This window comes from Monodelphis domestica, chromosome 1 (assembly GCF_027887165.1).
Source record: "Monodelphis domestica isolate mMonDom1 chromosome 1, mMonDom1.pri, whole genome shotgun sequence".
Taxonomy (NCBI): domain Eukaryota; kingdom Metazoa; phylum Chordata; class Mammalia; order Didelphimorphia; family Didelphidae; genus Monodelphis; species Monodelphis domestica.
This window is the reverse complement of record NC_077227.1, coordinates 516,065,326-516,081,263: the sequence shown is the minus strand read 5'-3', so window position 1 is coordinate 516,081,263 and position 15,938 is coordinate 516,065,326.

The window sequence follows — 15,938 nt, the reverse complement described above, 5'->3', positions numbered from 1 at the left end:
TGAACTTCGAACTTCCTGATGAAGGATGAATCACCATCCACTACTTGAAGGAAGACATATTCATATTAATTTATAGATTTAGTGCTATAACAATCTCCCAAGGGGTATTTTAGAGAGCTAAACAAAAGTAACAAAATTAATTTGGAAGAGGAAAAGATACAGGTGATCCCCTAGATCAAATATAATCTTCATATTTGAATAACAAAATAAAAAATAGAATAGGAGCTATTTATCTTCACTTTCTGTTGCTAGAGCCTGAGACCCAGAGTGGTATAGAGGATAGAAAATTGACATGGGATCCAGGAAGACCTAGGTTGAAGTCTCATGATTTCACTTGAATACAGAACTCCCAGGTGAAGAAATTGACTCTTGGTTCAGGTCAGCCTCTTCTTTGCAACTTAGAGTCTTAGCTAAGAGTTGCCTAGAGCACTGAGTGGTAAAATTACTTGACCAGAATAAAGCAAGTGGTATATGTTAGGGATGGGACTTGAACCCATCTTTCTAGCTCTGAGGGTGACTGGCTGGCTCTCTTAATAAATTGCCTATTGAATTTAACCCTGAGGTAGATCAAACAATAATTCTAGTCTCTCCTCGGGTTTCTAAATCTAAAACGAGGGAAGGGACCTTAGAATGCATTGAGCCTATCTCTGTCTCTTCACAGATGAGGAAACGGAGCCCTAGAAAGATATAAGTGATTTATACCAACGCTAGGAAGCCAGGATTCAAATCCAAATCCTCAGACTCCAAATAAGTGGCTCTCTCCCCTATATCAGACCATGAAGATACTCCTGTGCTTCTCTAATTCCATTATCTGAAAGTCTTAGAACATTAACTAGACTAGACTGTAGACTGCCTGTTAACCAAAGAGAAACCTCCCAGTGTGACAGTTTCTTTCCTCAGGCCTGTTTCCCTGAAGGAGAGAATACAAGTAAAATCAGCAAGAAAGGATAGGAAACCATCCAGTCACCCTTTAGGGCTTTTAGAATTTCAATATATCTATTTCATAATTCTTTCTAACCTGAAGAAGTCAAATTTGTTCTTATCCCTAGGATGATAGGTTACATTGAACACCAGGTTACCTATATCTTAAGAGCTTAGTTTGTCTTAAGTATTTGTATGTTGAGCTTGTATTAGAGAGACAACTCTTTATGGCAAGAGTTTTTCCTTTTTTTAAATCATGAACCAGTCAGGTGAAACTTATGGTCCCTTTCTCAGAATAATGTTTTTAAATGCGTGAAATAAGTTATTTAGGATTACAAAGGAAACTAATTCTAGTTAAATACAGTTATCAAAATATTAAAAAATTAAAACAAGTCCAGGGTCCCCAGGTTTAAAAACCCTTTCATCTAAGTCTATAAATTGCAGAGCAGGCGCCAGTCTGCTTTGGGAGAAGCCTCATCATTAGGAGGTTCTCTAGGACAGTAACATCATAGATCTCATCTAAAAATTCCAAAAGTTAATCTACACTTCAGTTAAAAATTAATCTACAACTAGAGGACTTTTGTATTTGTAATTGTGTTAGAGGCCTACTATGACTTGTAATTTTTTATGAATTTATCTAATTTTGCCTATTAATTATTAATATATTATAAATTATGATATAATATTATAATAATATTAATATAAACTTATCTCATTTTCTGATAGGCCTTGAACTTAAATTAATAAAGTTATTTAAATATTTTAGAGTTTATATTTTTTACATGGTTGATTATTATTGTTTTGCCTTTTCTCTTTTCCAATTTACTTATTCCTCTGACTATATTAAGAATTTATATGCATTACTGATATTTTATTAATATGAACCTGACCTGTTGTCCCATTTTTTCCAATTTCCTAGAGTGGCCATGATTTTTGAAAAGTTCTTTTTATTCTTATCCTCTCTCTGCTACACACACACACACACACACACACAGATATTCTCAATACATTTTTTTTTACTGAATTCATTAATGAGAGAAAGCCAATGACTACAGAAGAGATACACGTTATTTCTAGAGGTAGGAAAAAATGGGGATTAAATATATGTCTTGATTTAAAAGAAATGTGTGGTGGTGTTTCTAATTTCCAAAAGATATGTTCTCTGTAGTGAACACATTCTCTTTCTTTATGATTGTCTTATCTTCCTATAGTTAATGAATGAGTAGAATAGTTCCTAGAATGAATGGAATCATAGACTTTTAGAAGTAGTCTCATACTAAACAGTGTAGATGAAAGAAAGGAGGGGACAGCGCTTTGTACTCTGCTCATTGGTTTAAGGACAACTATAAATGAGGAGGCATCCAAGGGGATATGGCCAGGTGTAAGTCTCCGGAAATGGTAGCTCATCCCTTTAACTTCACACAGTACACACTGTGCCCATTGCACTATCCTGTGTTGAATGGTTGAAAAAATTAGGGCAACTGTAAGGGGTAAAAATTAGGGTTGTTGACTGAATATATTATGCTAGTGGTCGCCAGGGATTAAATTTCAATCCCAATAAAATACTCAAGTCAGTTTGGGATTTTTATGGTGGTTTAATTACAATAGTAGAAAGAAATTAAGAAGAAGAGAGAGAGGAAAAGGAATTGGACTGCTCTGGCAAGCCAGATAGGAGTTCAGAGGCCTAGGCCAAGGGGCCTTCTCAATCTTGCTTGGCTTCTAGCCACAAGGCCTCCTCCAAGATGAGAGACCCCCTAGGAGGATAGCGCTTTAGGAGGTAAAGGAAAAGAGGAATCAGCCTAAACCACTTACCAAGCATGCTAAGAACACTGCCATGAGCTCCCAACACTGAAAGAGCCCAACGTCTCTGAGAAAAAGAGAGAGAGAGAGAGAGAGAGAGAGAGAGAGAGAGAGAGAGAGAGAGAGAGAGAGAGAGAGAGAGAGAGAGAGAGAGAGAGGAAGTGATGTGAAATATATAGGAAGTTCTTTACATCACTTCCTGCATCTCACATGTACCAATGGTAGCTTAAGCTTGACTTAGGATAGCCCAGGGGGTCTGTCAGTTGTTTCTTATTTGTCACTTGCTAACACATGTTGGTCATAGGCTATCCTCCTCAACATTTAATGCTTAAGTAGGGGTGTATACATTCCTGGTTGCTAGAATTCTAATACTAAGCAGGGTAAAGTAAATCTAAAATTCACACTACTTAGACAGTAAAAGAGATTTAAGAAAGAACTCGAAATCTATGATAACTATATTTGAAAGGCTCTCTAATGGAAGTGGGATTGAAATTCTATTAGTGGGGAGGAAGTTATAGTGGGAAAGATTTTAGCTCATTTGCAGAAGGGATTTCTAACAATTTGAGCTATAAAAAATAGAAGGAATGGGTTACTGGTGCATATAGTGAGTTCCCTGTCATAGAAAACATTTGCGCAAATCCTGAATGAGTGCTTACTGGGGGTATTGTAGAAGCTACACAACTGTTTGGAGGAAGCTAGGTGGCCTAGTGGATAGAATGCTGGATTGAGAGTCAGGAAGACTCCTATTCCTGATTTAAAATCTGATACATACTAAACTCCGTTTACCTCATTTCCCTCATTTATAAAATGAGCTGGAGTAGGAAATGGCAAACCACTCAGTGTCTTTGGCAAGAAAACCCCAAATAGGATATTGAAGAGTTGAAAACAATTGAACAACAACTGAATAAATATAACTGATTTGGGAGGATGGACAAGATATTCTAGGTTAGATGTTTTTAAACTCTTTAGATTATATGAAAAAAGATACTTCCTGTTTGCCTTTGTTACTGTGTACAGCAAAGGAATTTTGAAGCGATATAAGCAAAGCTAATGTATTTATAAGCTTATAAAAATTATTAATATGTAACTTCTATGAAGTATATGCACTTTCCTAGCCTTTGGATCAGAGAGGTCAAACATATACCTGTGGGCCCCAGTGAGAGCTGAACCAGATTAAAATTTAACTGGGAAATATTTCACAAAATAAATAAAAATACAGTAAAATATAGGTAATGTGAATATATGATTTTCCTAATCAATATGTGGTCTACAGGGACCATCATGTATTGTTTAGTGGCCTTCTACATTTCTATTTGAGTTTGACATCACTGCTCTGGATGCTTTTTAAAAAATGTTTTTTAAACCCTTATCTTCCATCTTAGAATCAATACTATATTGGTTCCAAGGCAGAAGAGTGGCAAGGATTTGGCAATGGGGGTTAAGTGACTTGCCCAGGGTCACACAGGTAGAAATGTCTGAGGCCACATTTGAACACAGGACCTCCTATCTCTAGATCTAGCTCTCAATCTACTGAGCTATCCAGCTGCCCCCTTTGGATGCTTTTTCTGATCTTTTTCCCCTCTTTGGACTTGAATTAATGTAGCCAATAGCATAGAACTCTTACCGATCTGCAAGATTCTTTCACTGGAAAAGGACTGCAATCACAGGATATGTTCCAGAACCAAGGATGTCCAGCAAAGGGTGAATAAGGAGAGAAAGAGGATACTATGGTTAGTTTTGGATTTAATGTTAATCAGTAAAAACTAAGTTTTCTTTTGAAACAGATAATTTAGGGGATAATTACCAAGTGACTTGACACATTAACATTTCCACAGATCTGCATATGACATGAATTTCATATTTATAATTTTAATTTTAAAACATTCCTGTATCCTTAAATTAAAAAGATTTTGTACAAACAAAACCAGTGTATCCAAAATTAGAAGGGAAGCAACAAATTGGGGAAAAAATATAACAAAAACCTCTGACAAAGGCCTAATTACTCAAATTTATAAGGCACTAAGTCAATTGTACAAAAAAATCAAGCCATTCTCCAATCGATAAATGGGCAAGGGATATGAATAGGCAATTTTCAGATAAAGAAATAAAAACTATTAATAAGCATATGGAAAAATGTTCTAAATTTCTTATGATCAGAGAAATGCAAATCAAAACAACTCTGAGGTATCACCTCACACCTAGCAGATTAGCTAACATGTGTGAACCTTAAAAATTCTCAGACCCTATTCATATGGTTGGATTGTGAACCTTAAATTTCTCAGACCCTACTTCATAAGGTTGGGTTAAGACCATTCCCCATTTTAAGCAATGAAGGAACTTAGATCAGGAATGTGAGACTTCTACTTAGATCAGGAATGTGAAGACCTCTACTTCACCCCTACTTAAGCATTCTTTAGGGGAAGATAAAGTTGTAAACTCTTTGCTGAACAATGAAAAGTACTTAAACCCATACTTATAATAAGGCAAAAAGTTCTTAAGCTGTGCCTATTTTTAGAACTAATACAAAAGGGTGCTAAGTACCCATAAAGGTCAGGCAACTTGTGAACTTGCAAAAGGCAAAGAGGTGAGAACTTACTCAGGTGTGAATTACTCAAAAGTTTAGTCTACTCAGGTGTGAATTAAGAATGGTCTGTCTTTTGGAAAACCTCAACTGTGATTGGTAGATGTAAGAATTTAGGGGAGGAGAAAATTCCCTTTAAAAGGAACTCAGAAAGGGAGCTGAAGAGATGGACATTCACATTCAGATTCAGATTCAGATTCAGGATTGAGCTGGTGGAGTCAGCTGAGATGAAGCTGGCCTGGTATCACTAGAATCCTTGCTTAGACAGATCTTGTGGTGAGTGATTAAGGACTGACTGATCTTTCACTTAAGGCTTAGACCTTTGTTGGCCAGGGCTGCCCTGGGCTGGGCTATCCTTTTCTCTCTTTCTCTCCTTTTTTTAAATTCCTCATTTGTATTAATTAAAATTCTCTATAAAAACTAGTTGACTTGGATATATATTTAATAATTGGGAATTTTCCCCTGGCGACCACCTTATATTTGATTTAAAACAAGACACTGGCTTGAAACCATATTTTCTGCGGTCACAATTTAAGCCAGCCACTCTTATATCTGCCACAATTTATGTCTTCCACTATTTTAATTATTACACATGGCAGCAAAGGAAAGTAATAACTGTTGTAGGGGGTGTGGCAAAATTGGGACATTAATGCATTGCTGCTGGAGTTGTGAATTGATCCAAACATTCTAAATGGCAATTTGGAACTATGCCCAAAGGGTGTTAAAAGACTGCCTTCCCTTTGATCCAGCCATAGCACTGTTGGGTTTGTACCACAAAGAGATAATAAGGAAAAAGACTTATACCAAAATATTTATAGTGTAAGGATAATTTTAGTGTTTTGACTTAAAATCTAAATAATTGGTTGCCAGGGATGATTCCCAAATAAAATACCCAAATCAGCTGGGAATTATGGAGATTTAATTAATATAGAGACAAGGAATTAAGGAAAGGAAAGGAGAGGAGAGAGAGAGAGAATTAATTTAAACTGCTCTGGTTCAGGCTGAACCAGGCAGTAGTTAAAGGCCTTGGCCAAAGTGGCCTCCCTGAGCCTAAGGGTAAGGGAGTCAGTCTTATCACTCACCACGAGACCATGTCCAAGCTAGGTTCCAGTCCTCCACTGAACTCAATCTCCTGAACTGAGTTCAGAATCATCCACTCCGAAAGGAATTGCCTGAACTGACTTTTTATCCCTCCTTTTAAAGAAAATTTTCTCTTATGTCACCTCACCTAAATTTTCATGTCTACCAATCACAGTAGATGCTTTTTTTCCAGGACTGCCCATTCTTAGTCCTCACCACTCTTTAGTTCTCACCTTCTCTGGTTAGATTATATCTTCTGAGTACTTCACACTTCTTTGTTAAGCTTGCCTTTTGTGAGTTACTTGACCTTTTTTGTGATTAATTTAACCTTTACAGGTACTTAACACCTTTTTGTATTAGATCTAAAAATAGACCTAGCTTAAGGTTCTAGCTTCACTATAAGGTATGAGTTAAGTACCTTCATTGTTCAATCAGGAGTTTACAACTTTATCTTCCCCTAAAGTATGTCTAAGTATGAGTGGAGTAATGTAAAGTCCCCAAGACATTCCTGATTATTTAGACCAAGTATCTCCATTGTTACAATAAGGAAATAGCTAAATCAAATCTTTCTAAAGTACAGTCTGAGTAGTTTTTAAGATTCACAATAGCCATGTTCTTTGTGGTGGCAAAAAAAATTGGAAAATGAGGGGATGCCCTTTGATTGGGGAATGGCTGAACAAATTGTGGTATCTGTTGGTGATGGAATACTATTGTGCTGAAAGGAATGATGAACTGGAGGAATTCCATGTGAACTAGAACAATCTCTAGGAATTGATGCAGAGTGAAAGGAGCAGAACCAGGAGAACATTATACACAGAGACTTATACACTGTGGCACAATCAACTGTAATGGACTTCTCTACTAGCAGCAATGCAATGATCCAGGACAATTCTGAGAGACTTGGGAGAAAGAACACCATCCACATTCAGAGAAAGAACTGTGGGAATAGAAAGACAGAAGAAAAACAACTGCTTGATCACAGGGGTTGATGGGGATATGATTGGGGAATATAGACTCTAAATGATCACCCTAGTGCAAATATCAATAATATGGAAATAAGTCTTGATCAATGACACATGTAAAACCCAGTGGAATTGTGCATCAGCTATGGGAGGGGATGGGGAAGGGGAGGGAAAGAACATGAATCTTGTAACCATGGAAAAATATTCAAAATTAATTAAATAAAATTTTCTAAATTAAAACAAAACAAAACATTCCTGTACCTCTCTAACAGTTTTCTATCTTTCTTTTACTTTGAGCTCCCCAATTCCTTTCTGGTCTTATTCTCTTCACTAATTGTAATAGAAGCCTATTGTGGTTTATATTTTTTGTGAGTTTATTCCATTTTGCCAATTAACATATTTTCATATTAATTTCTGGTGGGAATTGAAAAATTAATAAAGTTATATTTCTTCAAAATATTATGTAGTTTATATTTTTGTGTTATTGCTTTATTTATTTCTTTTTCACTTATTCCTGTCTGCCCCACACTACAGATATTAGGATAAAGAGAGAATGGCTGTAATGTACTTTGAGAACATTAAGCTAAAATAAGAAATCCCAAAGTTCTTTATTTTATAGGTATTACCAGGAATGATTCTTATGACCTGTTTCCATGGTGATGACAAGAGTACTGGATGAGTCAAACCCAAGATAGAAATAAAAAGAAAGATTTAATTTAGTCTGATCACTAACATAACTCAAGTTAGTCACCCAGAGGGATAGAGCGCTCTGGGACACTCATCCCACACACTCCTGGTGTAGTCTATTTGAGAAAAGCCATATTCTATATAACCCTTTATTCACATTGCCACACAGTGGGATTACCAGATCTCCCTTTGTGTGAGTAAACATTATGTATAAAAGAGAGCCTTACTCAAACCTCAGAAGGTAGATCTTGAGCTTAACTATTTGCTTTGTGATAAAAGTAGAACTATGACAACTATAGTTTTAAAAAAAATGTGCTAATTTAACTTCTGTCTATTGTCCAGGGTAGTGCTGAGAACGTGGCCATATATATCATATATATATTTCCTCTCTCTGGAGCTGGCATTACTGGCCTGATGAAAGGGAGGTTTCTAAGATTGAGTTTTCTAATGTAAAGAAGAGAAAGGTCATGAGTGAAGTTCATGTAAATGAAATATGATTATAGGTGCAGACCAGGGGTTGGGAAGTTACAGGACGAGTTACCTGGATGAGTAGCCTGTTGGAATGGGCTGCTTCCCTATATTTTTCTTCCTGCTTTGTCTCCTATTAGGAGCTTAAGCAGATTGTGATGCTCATATCATGTTTGTTGCCTTCCCTTTCCCCCCCAAAAAGATCTTAGGACCTTAAGGCCCTAAGATAAGGGATCTTTGGGTATTTTGGGAAAGAGTCAGATGAACAATGATGCTTACTTAGGTCTGTAATGGAGCCAGGTCACAGTGAGCACAGGAAGTAAAGGCCAATGAACATAGACCCCCAAGAAAACTAGAAAAGAGATCAGAGTAGCATTTCATCTCTCCCCACTACCCACTGAAATAGAAAACCATATAAGTACAAAATAAGTACTTAATTTTTTCAGTCATACATTTATTTTTATTCAGTCCTCCTGTATCTAGGGTTAGGGTTTCCCAAGAGACTGATGATACTTATGGCTTAAGACATTGTTGTAATGGCAGGGGTCAACAGGGATTTGGGGGAAATTAGAGAAAAGCCTAAGAGAGATTTTGGGCTGTTACAATCCTCCTAGGTAGTTGAGATTTAAGAGAAACCTTTCCTCTAAAAATGAAAAGAAAAAAAAAACACAAGAAGATAAAAAGAATGAGAAAACTGAAATTGTTGGAAGAGGATGGAAACTCACTTTAGGCCTAGAAAACTTGGAGACATTTTTGATTCTACCATAGACCTCTGGGTGAGGGAGAGGCAGGGGTATGTGTGTGTATGTAGTGGGAGGACAGAGATGAACACAAAATTTAGCAAGAGAGATGATGAACCTGCAGACCGATTAGAGAGATGGGCTATATCTGATGGTAGAAAGAGAAGATCTGGGGTACTCAACCACATCTGAATATGATTGACAGTTCCAATATGCATCGTAAGCTACCTAGAGCCCACCAAAGGTGTCTGACTGAATGCAGCCTGAGCTAGCTCAAGGAGCTAGTCTCTTTCCCAGCAGCTGCTCTCTTCTCTTTTTTCCTTTCCTGGCTAGATACTGATCCTTCCCCACCCTCCTCATTTCCACCCCTGCCTAAGGGATCCCAGAATCATTCCTCCCCTCTAAAAACTTAGGTTTACTCTCCACTTCCCAGTGGTGGAGCTAGTCCTTTCCAAGCTTGGTGGCAAATACACTGATCTACCCTAAGGAACAACTGGGTCTCATCATCTACCCTGCCACTGAACTCAGTATCTTCAGAAATTTCCATTTACCTTGCAGCGGAAGCCTCCTATAAATAATATCTTCCCAAGAGGATGAGGTCCTTTGGAACAGAGACTGCCTTTTCCTATTTAGAGCTAACATAGTATTAGGTACATAGTAAGTATTTAATAAATATTTTAGTCATATAGTAATTTATTCATTCAATATTTCTGTGTTTAAAGAATGCTATTCACCTCCAGAGAAAGAACTGTTGGAGTAGGAATGCAGATGAAAGCAGATGATTTTTCACTTGTTTATTTGGGTATATGTGTTGGGGTTTTTATTTAATAAGATTATTCACTTACAAAAATGAACAATATGGAAATTAAAAAATATTCCTGTGTCTAGGGTTAGAGTTTCCCAAGACACTGATGGCTTAATAGATACTGTAATAATGGCAGGGATCAGCAGGGATTTGGAGGAGAATAGAAAAATGCAGAGAGATTTTTGAATTATCAAGGGATTTATGAGGTTGTTGTCCCAGGATTCCCTGTCCCTTCTTTATGCAGTTTTTCTGCCTACGTCCTATCTGTCCATTATATAAAAGTTGAGGTTACTTTTGAAGTTGCTGTATAAGATTTGGGAGTGCACTGGGGACAGAAAAAGGACCCCAGGTTCAAAAATGAAGGAGGGATTCAGTGAAAGAATGTACATTCTAGAGAGAAGTAGCAGACACTGAAGGTGCTCTGAATGCTGCTTTGTGGGAAAGAGTGAAACAAGGAATATAACTACATGAGTGTAGATAAAGCCCAAATAACACTGTAGTGCTTAGAGGTCCACAAAAGGAAAGCATCCCAGTTAATGTAGTGAAAATATTTATTGGGGCAGAGTCCTGGAGAATGGAAACCCTTTTAAAGTTTTGCTCAGAGCCTTGGAACCTAAATATAAGTAGGAGAATTTTGGAGGTAGAAAAAAGCAGCATAGGCTATATGTAGGAATCTTTAGGATAGGAAGGCTTCCAAATGAAAAGTCTTTTGGAATGTGAGAAAAAGCATGGAAACTCTAGGATTCCTTTGGATACTAATCCTGTCAGCCAAAACCTTAGAGATATTTTCTCTTTTGGATAGTAGAGTCTCTTTATAGGGAATAATTGAACCCTACATAGAAGACAGAAAAGGAGGGGAAGAGAAACTTGAGATTGAGGAGGAGCAAGTGTTATCTTTGACTTCCATAGCAATGAGGAACAGCAACCCCGGATCCAAATGTGAAGCAAAGAGTGAATTTCCAGTTAGCTTGTTCTACAAAATCTGGTTAATTGATGCTATCTCCTGGAATAGAATCTAAAACTCATTTCATCTCTTCCCCAACTTTCTTAGAGAACTTTCATGGACGTATAGTATAAAACTCTGAATCAACATAATTTTTATGGATGTATTCCTTACTGAATAAGAATACAAATTCTTCTATGCCTCATAACCCTGTCTTTGGTAAAATTTCTGCTCTGATTTCCATTTCCCCAATAGAACTACTATCCTGTCGGGTATTCTATGAGTGAATGATAAATATTTACTGAATTGAGTAAAATGAGTAAGACAAACAATGAGAAAAAAATAGTACAAGTCAACACCTTTGGGGTTTGGTGCAATAGCTAGATCTATTTCTTACATGGTAGCTAAAACTGGGGAAGAATTCCTGGATTTGACTTGTTTGGAATTTTCTTGCTTTGGATATAAGAATTCTGAGTTGAGCCTTATCATAAAATTAAGAAGGCAAGAATTTGCTCCTTGTGTTGTTTTTAAACTCCCTCAGGTGGCTAATCCATGGCATTGCTACCCTTTTTCTATACCCTCCAAGGGTATAGGCACCCCAGGATCCCTTATCCCATAGGAGACATTTAAATCAAAGAGGTTATTCTGGGAAAGCTTAAGAAGCTACATGGGAAATAAAAAATGGTCATGTAGAATGCTTACAGATTCCTGGTAAGGAGATGAGAAAATCCAACTAGGGACACAGCATCCCAACTGGCAAAGAAAAAAGAAAACATTGTTCATTATTGTATAATAATCAGGGTAGGGAGTTTCAATTTTGTCTTTGTATCCCCAGAATATAGTGGGTTAGTGCCTGGCATATAGTAGATGTTTCATAAGTTTGTTGATCAATTGATTGATACCTCTAAGTCTATAAATGCTTTCCTTCAACTGTATCTTGTTATCAGGGATATGATGAGCATAGAGGTGCATTATCTAGACTCTAGAATAAAGGGAAATTATGGCAGGAAAGTCCAAGATAGATAGGCCTAAGAAAAATTCTGTGTGAATTTCTCTTAGTGAAAAGTGAACTTGTGAAAGAATGATTCTAGAACACTTACTCTTTTTTATTTTTTGTTAAACCCTCACCTTCCATCTTGGAATCAATACTGTGTATTAGTTCCGAGGCAGAAGATTGGTCAGAGCTAAGCAATGAGGGTTAAGTGACTTGCTAGGAAGTGTCTGAGGCCATATTTGAACCCAGGACCTCCCATCTCTGGACCTGACTTTCAATTTACTGAGCCACTCAGCTGCCCCTGATACCTACTCTTTATGACTATTTTGAGGATCAAATGAGATAACATACATAAAACACTTAGTTGACTTAGTGTTAAAACACTTAGTTAAAGTGCTAGAAAGCCACTGAAGTCATAGGACATTGATGGCCACAGTATGGGAGCAATGCTTAGGAAGTGGTCATCTTATTCCCAGAGATCTGAATGGGAATGGAGGAAGTCAGAGAAGGACAATAGGTCTCAGTGGTCCTTAGAGGAGTTAGGTGGGATAGAAACATAGATCCTGGGAACAAACAATTCTTCCCACCAGCTTTCTTGGCAATAGAGCAGGCCAGCACAGGAAGTGGGAACAGAAGGGAGAAGCATCAATTTGTGGGGCAGAGAGCCCAGTCAGTAGGATCATATCATAGTTTACCCTGGATGGCCTGAGGCAAAGACCCCAGAATTAAGAACTCTTGAAAGTAAACTCTTTCAGGTCTTCTCAAAAATATAGGATAGATTCTAGAAGAATTAATTTGGGGTTTGTCCTAGGTTTAAGACCTAGAATTATGGATTCTCAATAGGCCATATTGAATTCTGCCCAATTTGGTGAAATCAGAAAGTAATGGAAATGTAGAAGAGAAAGCAGGACATAGGTCATGAGCCCTTAGTGATACCTTTAAGGAATGCCCATCAGCCATTTCCTGCTGGCCTTGGAGGCCCTCTGGAAATACTTAAAATTTTAAAGGCTGCCAGAGTTAGTAAGTATGATCTTTTCCAACTCTGTGTGCTTGACTTTTTCAACAGAAAAGATTAAATTCTCTTCTCTGGGTAGGTCCCCTCCCATCCCTTACCGATACTATCTTTTCTATGACCTTTCATGGTGCTAATGAGTCCTAGGCATGACTCCTTCAGCAGAATCTACATCTACAAATTCTCTTTCATCTCTAGCCAACGTAGGGTGCCACTCACTGCACGACGGTCCCTGTGTGATGCCACATTCCATTGTCTGCCTTACTCATGAACTTCATGAAAATGAAAGGCAGAAATAACCAGTCAGACTTTCCCTTGCTATCCTTCAGGTCATGCCAGATTTATTGTTCCCCAGGACAAGCCCTGAAATTTTTAGTGATCAAATACAGGCTAGTGGGGGTAAATAAACATTTATTCTTTCTGGGTTTTTTTTTTCTTTCCTGAAAGATTTACAGGGTCAATATTTCCTTTTGAGGGGTTGCATGAGAACCAGAAGGGAAATGTATATATGAGCAATATCTGTACTCATGTAGCCCTGAATGGAAGTTCAAGGTTGTCCATCCAAGAAGTAGCATTCCATGGGGACCCAGAGCACAAACCCAAATAGAAGCAAGAAAATACATCTATTTTTAGTTAATTTTTATGATAATCTCAACTATAATTCTTAGTCTCTTGGCTAAAACCAATTGCTTTTTCCAATTTAAAAAAACCCAGTCCTCCTTGATATACTTAATACTCTCAACTTTCATAACAATGCTTTTTGGACATATTTCAGACTTTTTATCTCAGTTTCTTCTTCCTCTAATTACCTGAAAGTAATTAAAAAATCAGAAGTGCAGAAGAGAAAGCAGAACATAGAAAATGATTCTTTAGCAATACCCTAAAGAATATCCTCAACCAATTCCTGTCAAACTTGGGGATTCTCTTGAAATTCTTAATATTCTCACTGAGGCCCAGAGGCTGTCAAATTGGTACAGTTTTCCTTAGGATGCCAAAAACTCTATGTGCTTTGCTTTAATGGTTCCCAGCAGGAAAGTTTAAATTCTCTCCTTTAGGTAGAGAACAACTTTCTATAGATTATAACAACTCTATGTACTTGGCTTTAATGGTTTAATGTAGTTAAAGGCTCTCTAAGGGAGCTTATCTGCTTAAACAGTTTAAAGTATTCCCTGTATGCCTCATGGCTCTCGAGTCAACATCTCTAACTTTGCTTTCTCACCATTAATGGTATATCCTGGGATATAGCATAGAACATGCCCGCTTGGATATTTAAAATTTGGCTTGCTCCATGGAGAGCATGTTATTTTTTCTTCTTAATTCCTATTTGCCAAACAGTGTCCTGTATTGTGTGTGCTTCAGTGTGTGCTAAGGATGCCCTTTATATTGTGTTATAAGAAAAGTAGAACAGGAGGTTTTCAGAAAAACCGATAGACTTATATGAACTGATGCAGAGTAAAGTGAGAAGAAGCAGGGGAATCCTATACACAATAACAGCCAATTTCAAGAGACTTAGCTATTCTTAGCAATACAAAGATCCAAGGCAGTTCTAAAGGACTCATGGGAAAAAAAATGCTATCCACCTCCAGAGAAAGAACTGATAGAGTCTGAATGCAGATCAAAGCATACTATACTTATTTATTTATCTGTTTGTTTGTTTTGTGTTTTCTTTCACAACATAAACAATATGGAAATATGTTTTGCATGCCTGCACATACATAACCTATATCAAATTGTTTGCTTTCTCTATGAGGGGGGAGGGCAAGAGGAGAATTTCAAACTCAAATTAAAAAAAAAACAAATGTTAAAAATAATTTTTACTTATAATTGGGAAAAAATAAATTGATCAAGGCAAAGAAAAGAAAAGAAAAAATCAGGGATGTCACATGCTAAAGAAAAAAATCATCTCTTAATTTTATCATTGTTGGTAGTAGCTCAACATCTCTGTTCAGCAGGCTTTGAAAAATAGAGCCATTTTAAACTCTCTTTTCTAAATTCATAGTCAGTCTATCATTACATTGTGCACTTGTTTCCTCAGAACTTCCCTTAGATTGCTTCCTAATCTGGACATTTCATCTCTCCATTCAGAAAGCTTCTGTGTCTCTTCGCTTTTAGGATAAATAAAAACATTTCTCTTTGACATTTAAAGACCTTCACGCTCTGACTGCAGCTTATATTTCCAGGCTGATTGCACATTATAACCCTCACATATTCTATTTTTTTTTCCAGCTAGAATAGCCTGCTTGCCATCTTCTGTGGGTGACATTCCATCTCTGTCCCAATGGACAGACTATCCTCCATGCCTAGAGTACTCTCTCCTTACCATTGCTTCTTGGACTATTTAGCTCTCTTTTTAAGACTCTTTGGGAGTAGGCACCATTTCATTTTCATCTTTTTCTAGAGTCTAGCACAATGTCTGGCCCATTTCAGGTTCTCTGTAAATGTTTGTTGATTGAATGTTTTGCATTCCCATTGCTCAGCATAATTCCTGGTACGTGGTAGCTGCCTAACTCTTGTTAAATTCAAATATATGGGGAACAATGGGGAACAATGCACTAACTTTATATGTGTACCAGGACTGACCAATGAGCCCAGGTTTTATAAGGATATACAGACTGCTAATGATGCAATTCCCTATGTGGAATTTCCCTGAGAGCTGTGATGAGATGTCATGGAAGCGCCTGGGAAAGACTGTGGCATGTGTGGACGTTTTTAAAACGGGTTTTGATCTGGTAAGGAAGAACCTTCTTGACTGGCTGGGAGTTCTTTCCAAAGGTCTGGACTGACTTTCTAGAGGATTTTCTATGAGGCAGCTCTAAAGGGGGAGGTGTCAGGCTCTCCCTCCCATGTGGGCTGGCATGAGGCTTTGTGACAGTGGGCCTTAGTTCTTTGCTCAGAGTTTGTTCTTTTGTTTTAAGTGGAGGACAGGATCTGGAAGGCTACAATCT